A 10,459-nucleotide genomic window follows, 5' to 3' on the forward strand; every position below is an offset into this window, starting at 1 on the left:
TCAGTAATCGGATCCCTAAATGGGTGCTACTAAATTTGCACTCGAGTATAGCAGAGGGAAATAATAATAAGTAAATGGATCGAGATGAAAGGTAACGAATGGGTCCGACATTAGAAAGATACTAGATTAGACTAGACTAGTATTTGATAAAAGTGATGAAGGGAATGAAAATGAAATTTAATGGACACAATGCCAATTTCAGTGCAGTGCAATAGAGGGAAAAGTTTGAACTTAGTACAGAATAAATACGAAAGAAATACAGAATATCATGAATACATTTCCATTCTGGGACGAGAAAGCTTTGTTTCAGAATACAATGATGATGACCATGCAAACGTTTCAGAATACAATGTGCTCGATACGGAATTATCCACAAGAGAGGTAGCCATAAAAATCCAGGTCCAGATCGGGCCATTTTTTGATTCAAGAAGCTCTGCCACGACTTCTATTTCCTTTAACTCCACGGGAAGGACCTGACCTTCTTACGTTTCTTGGGAACGCCCGCAAATGGCTTCAGGGCGGCTGCCGTAATTGCTTGAGTGCAGAATTAAACAATGAAATAAAAAAGGAAAGTGGTGGAGTGCCTCTTTTGTCGCTCCCGGTCATTGCTTTGCACAGACGGCGACGGAGAAGAGGAACTTGGTTTCGAAACACGTAGCGGCGAGGTGGCCTTCGCCCGCGCGAATAGGGAAGCAGTTAAAGGTCAGGGAAATCAAAGAGAGAAAGGAAGGAAGAAGATGCCTACTCCCTGTACAAGGACGCAGAATGTGATCCTCACTGGTATCTGCGTGGGATGAGATGAAGAAGCCGAGTTTATTGTATTGGCTCTATTTATTCTTGGTGCGACCCTAAAAATTCATTTATGGGTATCTCTAACATGCAAAAGCATCAGAAGGATAATATATTTACAAATAGAGGTTATTGATATATTTAGTTCAATTACGAAATCTTTGAACGATAATTTTCATTAAAAAATCTGATAATTCCTGAAGCACTAATCCTCCGGTGTATGACCAATAATCAGACATTTTCTAATGACGGAAAGATTATTCAGCTTTGACTATGGTGCAGCAGAATATTTTCTCAAAGACCAACATTTTCTTTCTATTTACCACTGTCCTACAGATCTTGCTACAAATCGATCGCAGACTCTTCAGTAATTCTGCATTGATTATGACTTTGGGTTATCACAAACTCTATTATTATCCCTGCGTATGTTAAATTCACTACCTCCGACACTTTTTCCGGCGTACCAATTCAATTTCTGAACAGCAATATCCCGATTCGAGGATCCCGAACCTAAAAGAAGCAAACTCGGAGAACTTTTATCCTTGCAATATTTTTATAACGTTTTTCATCAACGTCGATTTTACTTTTTTCTCCGCGCAAGTCGTGCAGGTTTCGGCGGTGGAACAATAAATAAGAACCAAACGGCCTTCAGTATCAGCGCGCCGCACACTAACTGACCGCCCTCTTGGTCTTGAAACATTTCGGGGCCACACCCAAGTGCCGCCTGCTCGTGTCTGCTGCTGATCTATCATGCAACTGAGCCACATTCCGGAAAGGGACTCCCTTTTTCGCGGACTTAAATTAGAGTCCTCATCCAGGGACTCTCACTGGGGCTTCGGAAGGTCTGAAGGCATAGAAGGCACCCCAACGAGAATCCCAGCCTTTCTCGATTGCCCAATTCCTCGAGAGTGGCAGGCAGGTCATTCAACTGGTGGATTTTCACCATGCGCAAATGGACGAATAGACCTAAATATAAATGCATACCTACGTGTCAACCCTTCCCTCAAAGGAGAGGTCTTCGTAACGGGGATGGTAAAAGACCCACCTAAAATTTCCCACCTGTCTGTCTCACGCCCATACCTTCCTAGCTCTAGCGACAAGTGCCGAGAACAAAGTCGTAAGGAGAAAGGCTAACCGCGCCACCAAGACATATTTTGAGGGCACATATTTCGAAATAGGAACGAGTGGGGGTAAATACCGAGCACAATTGTAACTAAAAGCCATTCAAAGTCCACTGCATTAATTTCTTGCTGATTGCAGATCCCCATCATAATATGGTCAAACATTAATGCATGGCGTATCTAAATAGATAATGCTGTTCAATAATCGGAAACCTTACATCAAATTTGAACTGATTTACATCGGATTGCAACCCATTCGGAAAATAATTTAACTTACTTATGAATATTGTTCTAGGAACGTTCAAATGGCCAATAAATAAAATACTTATGAATGAATGAATGTTTTCATAAAATGATATTGATAAAAGTTTTTGTTGCCCCATAAGTGGCAGTTCCCACAATACAAAGATTATACCTTAAATTTGTATAATGTATATCTGGCCAATATAAAACGGCAAGTATATGCTGTATGTGGTTTTCTTTCTTTAAAAAAATGTAAAAGGAAAAGCAGGAATTTCATCCTCAATGGCCGCGCTGAGCTATTGCTCCTGCCCGCTGTAAATTGCAAATAGATCACATATCAAGTAGGTATCAGAGGGTTGGGGTAATTGACTAATCCCTTTTGTTTAGGGGTAAAAAATAATAATAGTAGTAATAGAACGTACATTTAATGCTGGATTATAAAGATCACGCCCTCCGTGGCGTGCGATAAAATGGCCGCCCCAAGAGTTGGAGATGATGGCGGCCAAGAAAAATAAATCGAGGGTATATAAAAAAAAGTGAGGAACCTGAGCGCGATCAGGGGCCTAGTATTTTAGGCGCGAGTCTCGGAGGGACGGAGAGGATGAGCGAAGCGGGCGCCTCCCCTTCCTCATATAGAAGAACCCCGTGGGGGGCGGCAGGGAAGGCCCGAGCGAGGAGCCCGCATGCATGTCCCTTACCAAGAGAGAGGCGCTTCCCTCCTCCATGGCAGAGGAGGCTACCTTCCTGTCCACTACAGAGAGGGACAGAAACCCTAACACCGCGCATTTCTAGCCCACACGCATCACAGCATCTGATATAACTATGGTTCGGCAGAATATTTTCTAAAAAAGACAAACATTTTACCAGCCAATTGGAGGTAAGATATGTACGAAAGAATTCCCCAAAATATTCCAAGTCTTTCAGACTAAATATGAGAATTTTTTCATATTTCACGGCTTTAATATGGCCAAGAGCTCTGCCAAATATGGCCACTTGACAAAAAACAGCTGTATAAAAACACGCATACGTATTTAATTATTAAAATTCAATTATTATAAGTATGAGTATTAAATTAACTAGGTGTTCGATTATTTAACGAAGTTATTCCTTTGATTGATGAAGACTAAAAGGAGCGAGAACGTGCTAGACATTCTAAGCGAGAAGAGGAAACAACTTGGGGAGATGGAGGGTTGGAATGGAGCTTGTAACAATCGAGAGGGTATACTAAAACTTTGATAAAGGCAAGGATCGGTTGGGTGTTGAGACGGCCGCGGCGGAGGGGGAAGGAAGTAAACAGGGTTCGTGGAGGTTATAACCCTAATGACGAACTGGGAGATTCGGAGTTAGAAATGAGACAGACAGGTTGATTAATAAGCTGTTCAATATAAACATGGGTTAACCAAAATATATATCTTTGTTATTTATAGTAAGTTCCGGGTACTCCTCCTTAGAAAGCCAGTATTCCATTGCGACCCTATCCACCCTCTATTGTCCGCTCGAGTTGCCACGCAAGGGCGATCCCTGCAATCCCCTCCTCTGCACACCTGTCCTGCCCTCTCCTCCCCCGCCCGCTTGCATCCAGTAACCGCCGCCGCCGCCCCCGTTCGAAGGGATTTTTCGGTCGAATTTGAAAGACGCGACGAGAAGCCCTCACCACCCAAGTCGTGTCGTTGCATCGCAATGCGTGGTCGACATCAAGAGGGTTTAAAACTCCCACCTGGTGGACGTCACGGTCACGACCGCCACCGAGCGAGTCTCCTCCCAACAGACTTCCCCTTTAACCTCCCACGGGGGTTGAAATGGCTAAGGGACGTGCAAGACCAGCGACCGGGATAGGTTTCGAAGTTGAATGCCCACGCGGTACACGCCCCTCGCCGTGCCAGTGCCTACCTCGATTCAGTGACGACACCTTGCAAACATGGCACTGGCCGCCCCAAAATTCCTTATCCCGTTGCATTGTCACCCGCAAATTTTGATATCAAGCGATTCAATGAAAAGGTCAATTGATAACTTTTTATGAGAATTAATTCTTAATGTGGAAACTACGGAGGGAACAATAAGAGTGGAATATGGCGTAGTTAATTTTCCAATTTCGTAATTCCACCAAGTTAAACCTAGTACTTATCATGCTGACTTTTAAACAATCTACATTGTTTCGACAACATTTTGCAGGATGACCTCCAATACTCCCCTTTCTCTGGGGGATCATATTCCAGAACCAAAGAAGTCATCGTAATAGTAAACTATCCAAGGGCGTAACCAGGATCAAAACTAGCCATGATTGTTCAAGTTTAAGTTCAAGATTTAAGATAGGAAAAGGTGAATAAAATCAACATTTTAAGGAAACTGTAACAGCTCTTTATTAGTTTTTAAAAATATTTGCTTGAAAAAATATTATTTTCCTTAAAGAAATTTGCGATTTTTACTTAGGGGGGGGGGGGGGGGGAGCTGCCCCTCGCTGGATACGCCCATGAAACTATCTTCATTCGGCAATACTTCCCTTTCTCTGCCTTTTTCATGCTAAATTCAACAGTGAGTTTACGGCATTTCTCGTGGACCTCGAAAACATTTCCGTTTAACGAAAGGATATCCATTGGAAAAACGCAATTCATAAGAATTTGCGGCGAATGAACTTACAAAATATAAGAATCATTCACGGTTGAATTTTACTTTGTGTATGCTCCGAATTGCATAATTTTCTATACTAAATGTTTATCATTTATATCGACGGAAATTCTGCCCTGTGAGATGTATCCTTAAGATTGACGACTGGATTATCGATGGATATGTATGGATGGATATTGGACATGGCACTAATGTGTTATTATTCGCGGAATAAACCTTGGTAACAGCCTTCTAAAGCCAAAAGAAAAAAAGCCATCACCACTGACACGCACTGTCAGTTTGCTTCCTCTCCCTGGCGCATAAATTCTCTATCCTAATAATGCCTCGACTGGCTCGCGAAAATTAATAGGAGGAAACATATTTGTTAACGTTCTAATAATTCACTCCGCTTCTTGAAAGTAAAACACCGGATCGAGCTATTGGGAATACAAAATGGAGGATGGAGTCTCCGCGCAGTGATTAAATTTAGAAACGGACGCCATTTTCAGCGTTACGTGGTCTTAGCGGCGCCATTTTGGATATGGTGTTCGGAAACGAATATAAATAAATTTCTTCTCCTCACTAGTCCCCATTCAACGCGACTGTGGCTTTGATTTCTGTACGGTCCACAGCGAATGTCTAGAGTGAGGATTCAGAAAAAAAAATATTCCACGTCCATGATTCTGGACTTTGACTTAATTGGTAGCTCATTTCCATGCAATAGATATGAATAAACACAGCAAAGTAATCCATGAGTGATTTATAGCACTTATAATATTCCTTTCACGCAGTTTGGAAACTGGAAATACATTTTTACCCACGGTTTTTTTACTATTCACGTCTACATTTATTGATTACCTCACTCGAAAGCAAAAATAATTATGGTCGATATCGGTAAATTTCACTAAACTAAGTCACGCTTCCTAGTATGCGAGTAATAAATTCAAAGTTACATTCGAACCACCAAAAATACGGTTACCTATATAACCATGAGAAGAGGGGGTGTTGAATGCCGATACGAAGCAAAGAAACATTCCCAGGGCTCCTATTTTTCCGTTGAAACAACGACGAATTCCGTGCGTCTTTTGTACAGAGATAGCGGTCGACATCTGTTGATCTCTCTTTCGGGCGAGCGATTCTCCGGCGGAATCACCCACGCACCACGCCCCAATGCACCCAACCGTCGCGCCGCGGAAGCAGCATGAGGGTGTTAAAAAAGTCCACCAGGTGGTACCTCGACGTGATTCGGATCGAAGGCTTCAGGAAAAGATTCAGATTCTTGATGTTTACAATATGACGCGGGTAAAAAAATCTGCTCGCTACCCCTATGCATTGGAGGAAGTGCCCTCCTATTACCGCAAGGGGAGCCGGACCCCCCATATCTGCGATCCACCTCACGCTTCATGGTCTCAGGACAAACGATACGGTTCGTCGGCCACACAGTTTGTTTGGTAGGGTATCACCGGCCGAGAGGCATGCAACAAGAGGTGTGGTAGCGTTGGCGGAAGAAGAAAGGAAAGACGTGGCCTTGTTAGCGATCTGTTGGGAGCCTCTGGGCGGTTTTCACGAAACCGAACGACGAGGTTTAATATGCTAGTGAATGCGGGCGATACCGATCTATTAAAAGTTTACGACTTGCAAATCATCCTCGGAATTTCAATACCTTTGCTATCGGCTTCTTTTATGCTTTCTGGGGCCAATAATTTTTATTATTTCCGCGAAAGGGCATATTTAGGCATTGTATTACTTTAATATTGCACTCATTAATTTTCTAAAACAACGATAAATCTCTCCTCAGAAATTTAGGGTCCATTAATGCTCACCGTCAGTATTTGTACAGAAAATGGCGAAATCAGAAGTATTAAAAGCAAGCGCTAACATTGGCAAACCTCTCGAAGAGAACCACGATACATGAAAGAGCAACATAAATCTTATATTTAATTAACTCCCTATTTAAAAAAAATAAGCCCATCCGACATTCAAGCATAACAGACCAAATAATTATGATACTATAACCTACGCCTTCACCAATCAGTGACAAAAAAATCAATCCCAACAAGGTTTAGGTGGAAAATACAAGTATGCGCGCAAACGTGGCTCAACGACAGCAAAAGCGGTCTCTCCGTTAATGCTACCACACAGCTTACAGGGGAATGAGTCGAATCTCAAAAACAAGCCTATTTAAAGGCGTGCGTGACACTTGTGCGTCTCCGGTTAGATTGTTGAAAATATCGCTCACGTATTTGTGTTCACGCATCGACTGGCAGCCTTGGACAAGTCGTGTGCCGAAAGTGCAGCGGCCACTGTACGGTGGAAGACGATACAAGACGCCCTTGGGAGAGCGTAAGCGGGGGGTTTGGATGGGTGGGTGGGTAGGAGCGGAGGCGGAGACGCGGCACGAGGAAGCGACGAGTCAGCGGCGGCGCTGGGTCGGAGGCGGCGGCGGTCGTCGTCTCGGCGGGGGAGAAGGAGGTGGGACAACAGTCCGGCGGCGGAGGGGAGGCGGCAGTGTGTGTGGGGAGGGTCAGCTGAGGCCTCGTTGGGGGGCAGCCGCCGCCGCCTTCTCGGAATGCCCTCTTGTCTCGGTCTCTTCACAGACTTCTCTCGTCTCCCTTGGAAACTTGAAAAGGTGCGGCTCGAGACACAACGTTCGAAAATTGTGCCACCCCCCTCCCCCACCTGTGGAGGAGTAAGTTCCCATCCCGGCTCATTACGCGACTTGAACGACAAAATAATATGAATGCCATATTGAAACAGCAATGGTGAAGGAAGTGGTGCTGTTACATTACGCACAATATTAATAATGGGGATTCACATTGTTCCGAGTTCAGGTGAGGACATCCAAATTCTCCGTAAAACGTCCGTGCGGTTTGTACTCTTGAGAATGACTCGAAAAATTAGCATCGGTGGCTAATCTGTTTGCCGAAATACACTGGTAATCTTGACCTCATCGCCACATCAAAAATCTCGTTCATGAATACTAATGTTGACAGCAAATATACTTCAACTAATTGGGATGGGATTTTGTAGTTCCAATTTTTTAAGTTACATTAAAATATTTAACGGTAGTGCTATCGTGAAAACAGATAGATGATTCTCCTGGAATCACTTATATGCTATGGTCACCCAAGAGGATGTTGGACAATTGCTTTTTTTCTACCTGAAGGTACTTGACATTTTCCATGCCATGGGCTTTTCGGCAACGCTTTTTAGTACAAAAATACTTGCTCCAACTAGAACGTTCTCGCAATCGGCTGGTGAAAGAAAAATATATCCGTGAAATCTCGTTCAACAATTTGTCCTGATTCGTATCCCAAGCATACCAAACCATAGGGTGAGAGAATTATCCCAACGAAGTTCCCTCCCACGCAGTGAACCAAGGTGCCGCACCTGTCGTAATTTCAAGGTTCAGGTCCCCCGACAGAATCGGGTATTTAGTCGTGTTTGGCTTTTAAGTCCTGAAACGTCGTGCAATTAAGAATTTCAAAATGTGTGGAGAGTTACCATCCGTCATGTGGAAAAATCAAATAAATTATTCCAAAATCCCGTCATGAATTACGGTTTTTGAAATTGTTTAAAATATTATGATGAAAGGCAGTGCACTGAAAATTTCTCTCAAACCAAAATGAAAGTTAAGTTTAAGTTTTTCAGGTCCTTAGAATACGATGATTTCAATCAAAGCACTAATTCTATTTGTGCGAGTATATTTTCCCTATTGAGGTGTTCGATGAAATCGTCGCACAGATCACCAGCCGCTGAATGTGGCTTACACGGTTCAGCGTCTGATACAAGAATGCATCTCCATCCGCTGAATAAGCGAGTTATATGACATCTCTCGCGCAAAATATATATATTTTCCTTTTTAGCTGTAGCCTACTTAATTTCCGAAACGAATTATTCATGAGAACACTAGGAAGGAAGGTAAAATAGGAAAATTTTCGGGAACGCATTACCATGGAATTAGATTTTGAACCGTCAGATTTATGCCATGCAGGCCTGATATCTTCCCAAAGTTACACGGAAACAGAGCGATAACGGTATTTTTTGCTTAATTCGCTCGAGATGGGCGCGCAAATCAAATCGGGAACCTATGAACTTAATAAAACATTACGATAAACATTACTCTCTCTTTTGAGAATAGCAAGTCTGAGATAATATCTTCCCCAGTTTTCAGATATGTACAATACAGGGCATAAAAATAAATGGGAAAAGACGATTCAAGAGAGCGAATGTATCATGTATTAGTATGAAGTTGCGTTGGACCAACGGATCGTTCGGGAATAACCCTCTTACACTTCACGCACGTGCCCATCCTTCGTCAACACAACCGGCTTGAAATCGCGTAGGTACTTTATCATTTGCATATTCATATCTCTCCAGTGACTACATGGATAAAAGCATACTATACATACTTTCCGAGTTGCGTTTAATTTATTGTACATCACTCGATAAATCATTTACCGAATGAGACTGTCTATTCAATTACTTTCGGATCTAGTCCCATCGATGTTCGATAATGGATGACAGGTCTGGGAAGGAATTTTTCAGGATTGCCTTTTTCCCACGGACTTTTCGATTACTGTGGATGTTAAACGAAATGCGTAGGGATTGTTATATTTCAAATTAAACTATCCAGCGCTGCCAGCAAAGCATTGTGGAACAGAATACACCCTGATATCCTTTGCCATCATCGCGATAAATACTCCTCCACAGAGTTCGCGGCGGGGGGTCGCTTCGTCCGCCGGTATAGGCGCCCGCCCGGCGAGGCAGAGATTCGAGCAGTCCCTGCGTCCGGTCTCCGCGCCAGCTAACTTAAGGCTCCAGGGCTCCCAATGCCGGTAGAGAGCGAAAACACGCACGCTTTTTCACTTGGAGAATTCACCACACATACGATAGACGGCGTAACACTCGTACTGAAATGCACTCCACATCGGATAATACTGGAAAGTCGCGCACTTAAAAATACGAGACTAACCTTTCTCAGCTCCTCCCGGTTTCCGTACTCCCTCGGGACACGGACGTACTCTCTTCCTTCACGGTCGCTCGTTCACGAACTTCCAGAGAAACACCACAGTTCGGTTCGATTAGGAACACTCCCAAAAGTGAACTGGAAGAGTCAGTCGCCGCCTCCTTCTACCTCGTGGTCTTCCGTGCCTGCCTTCTTCCTTCCTCCGGTCTGAAGGAGTAGTAGTCCCCGAGAAAAAAGCCCTCAAGGACTCTCCCTCCTCTCCTACGCTCGCTGTAAAACCCCGGGCAGGCTGAAAGAGTGAGAAGGGGGCGGAGGGGATGGGTAGGGCTCTCTCTCTACCCACCGAAAAAAGAGTCTTCCTCCTCCAATAACTCTCCACAACTTTTCCTCCCCTCTCTCTCTCCCCCTTCAACAGCAACAACTGTTCCTTCCCGCTCTTCCTTAGCACTTGCTCACGGCTCGAGTCTTCCACCGCCACTAACAGCCAGCGCGCTTCGAGGGAGGGGCAGGCCGAGGAAGCACGGGAGGAGGAGGAGGAGGCGGTTGCGGCGGCCGGGCCCCCCGCGGACGACTTCGGGAGGGGACGGTGGAGGAGTGGGAGGACTAGAAAGGAGAGGGAAGGGCAAAGGAAGGCAGAAACCCCCCTTTCCCATTCCACACTCCCACATGTATGTACACACACAAAACCCCTTATACCCCTGGGTTATACCCACTCCCTAACTCCCCTTTCCCC

At 44.3% G+C, this 10,459-nt stretch overlaps 1 protein-coding gene across 1 annotated transcript in view; it reads right to left on the minus strand.

Moving 5' to 3' along the window:
• LOC124170534 (Krueppel homolog 1-like) overlaps positions 1-10,202 on the minus strand; it is a 53,908-nt gene extending 43,706 nt beyond the window's left edge. Inside the window, exon 1 of the mRNA XM_046549324.1 lies at positions 9,733-10,202. The gene's annotated coding sequence lies outside the window, so the exon portion shown is untranslated. The remainder of the gene's footprint in view (positions 1-9,732) is intronic.
• Between the last annotated feature and the right edge of the window lie 257 nt (positions 10,203-10,459).

This window comes from Ischnura elegans, chromosome 1 (genome assembly GCF_921293095.1).
Source record: "Ischnura elegans chromosome 1, ioIscEleg1.1, whole genome shotgun sequence".
Lineage (NCBI taxonomy): Eukaryota > Metazoa > Arthropoda > Insecta > Odonata > Coenagrionidae > Ischnura > Ischnura elegans.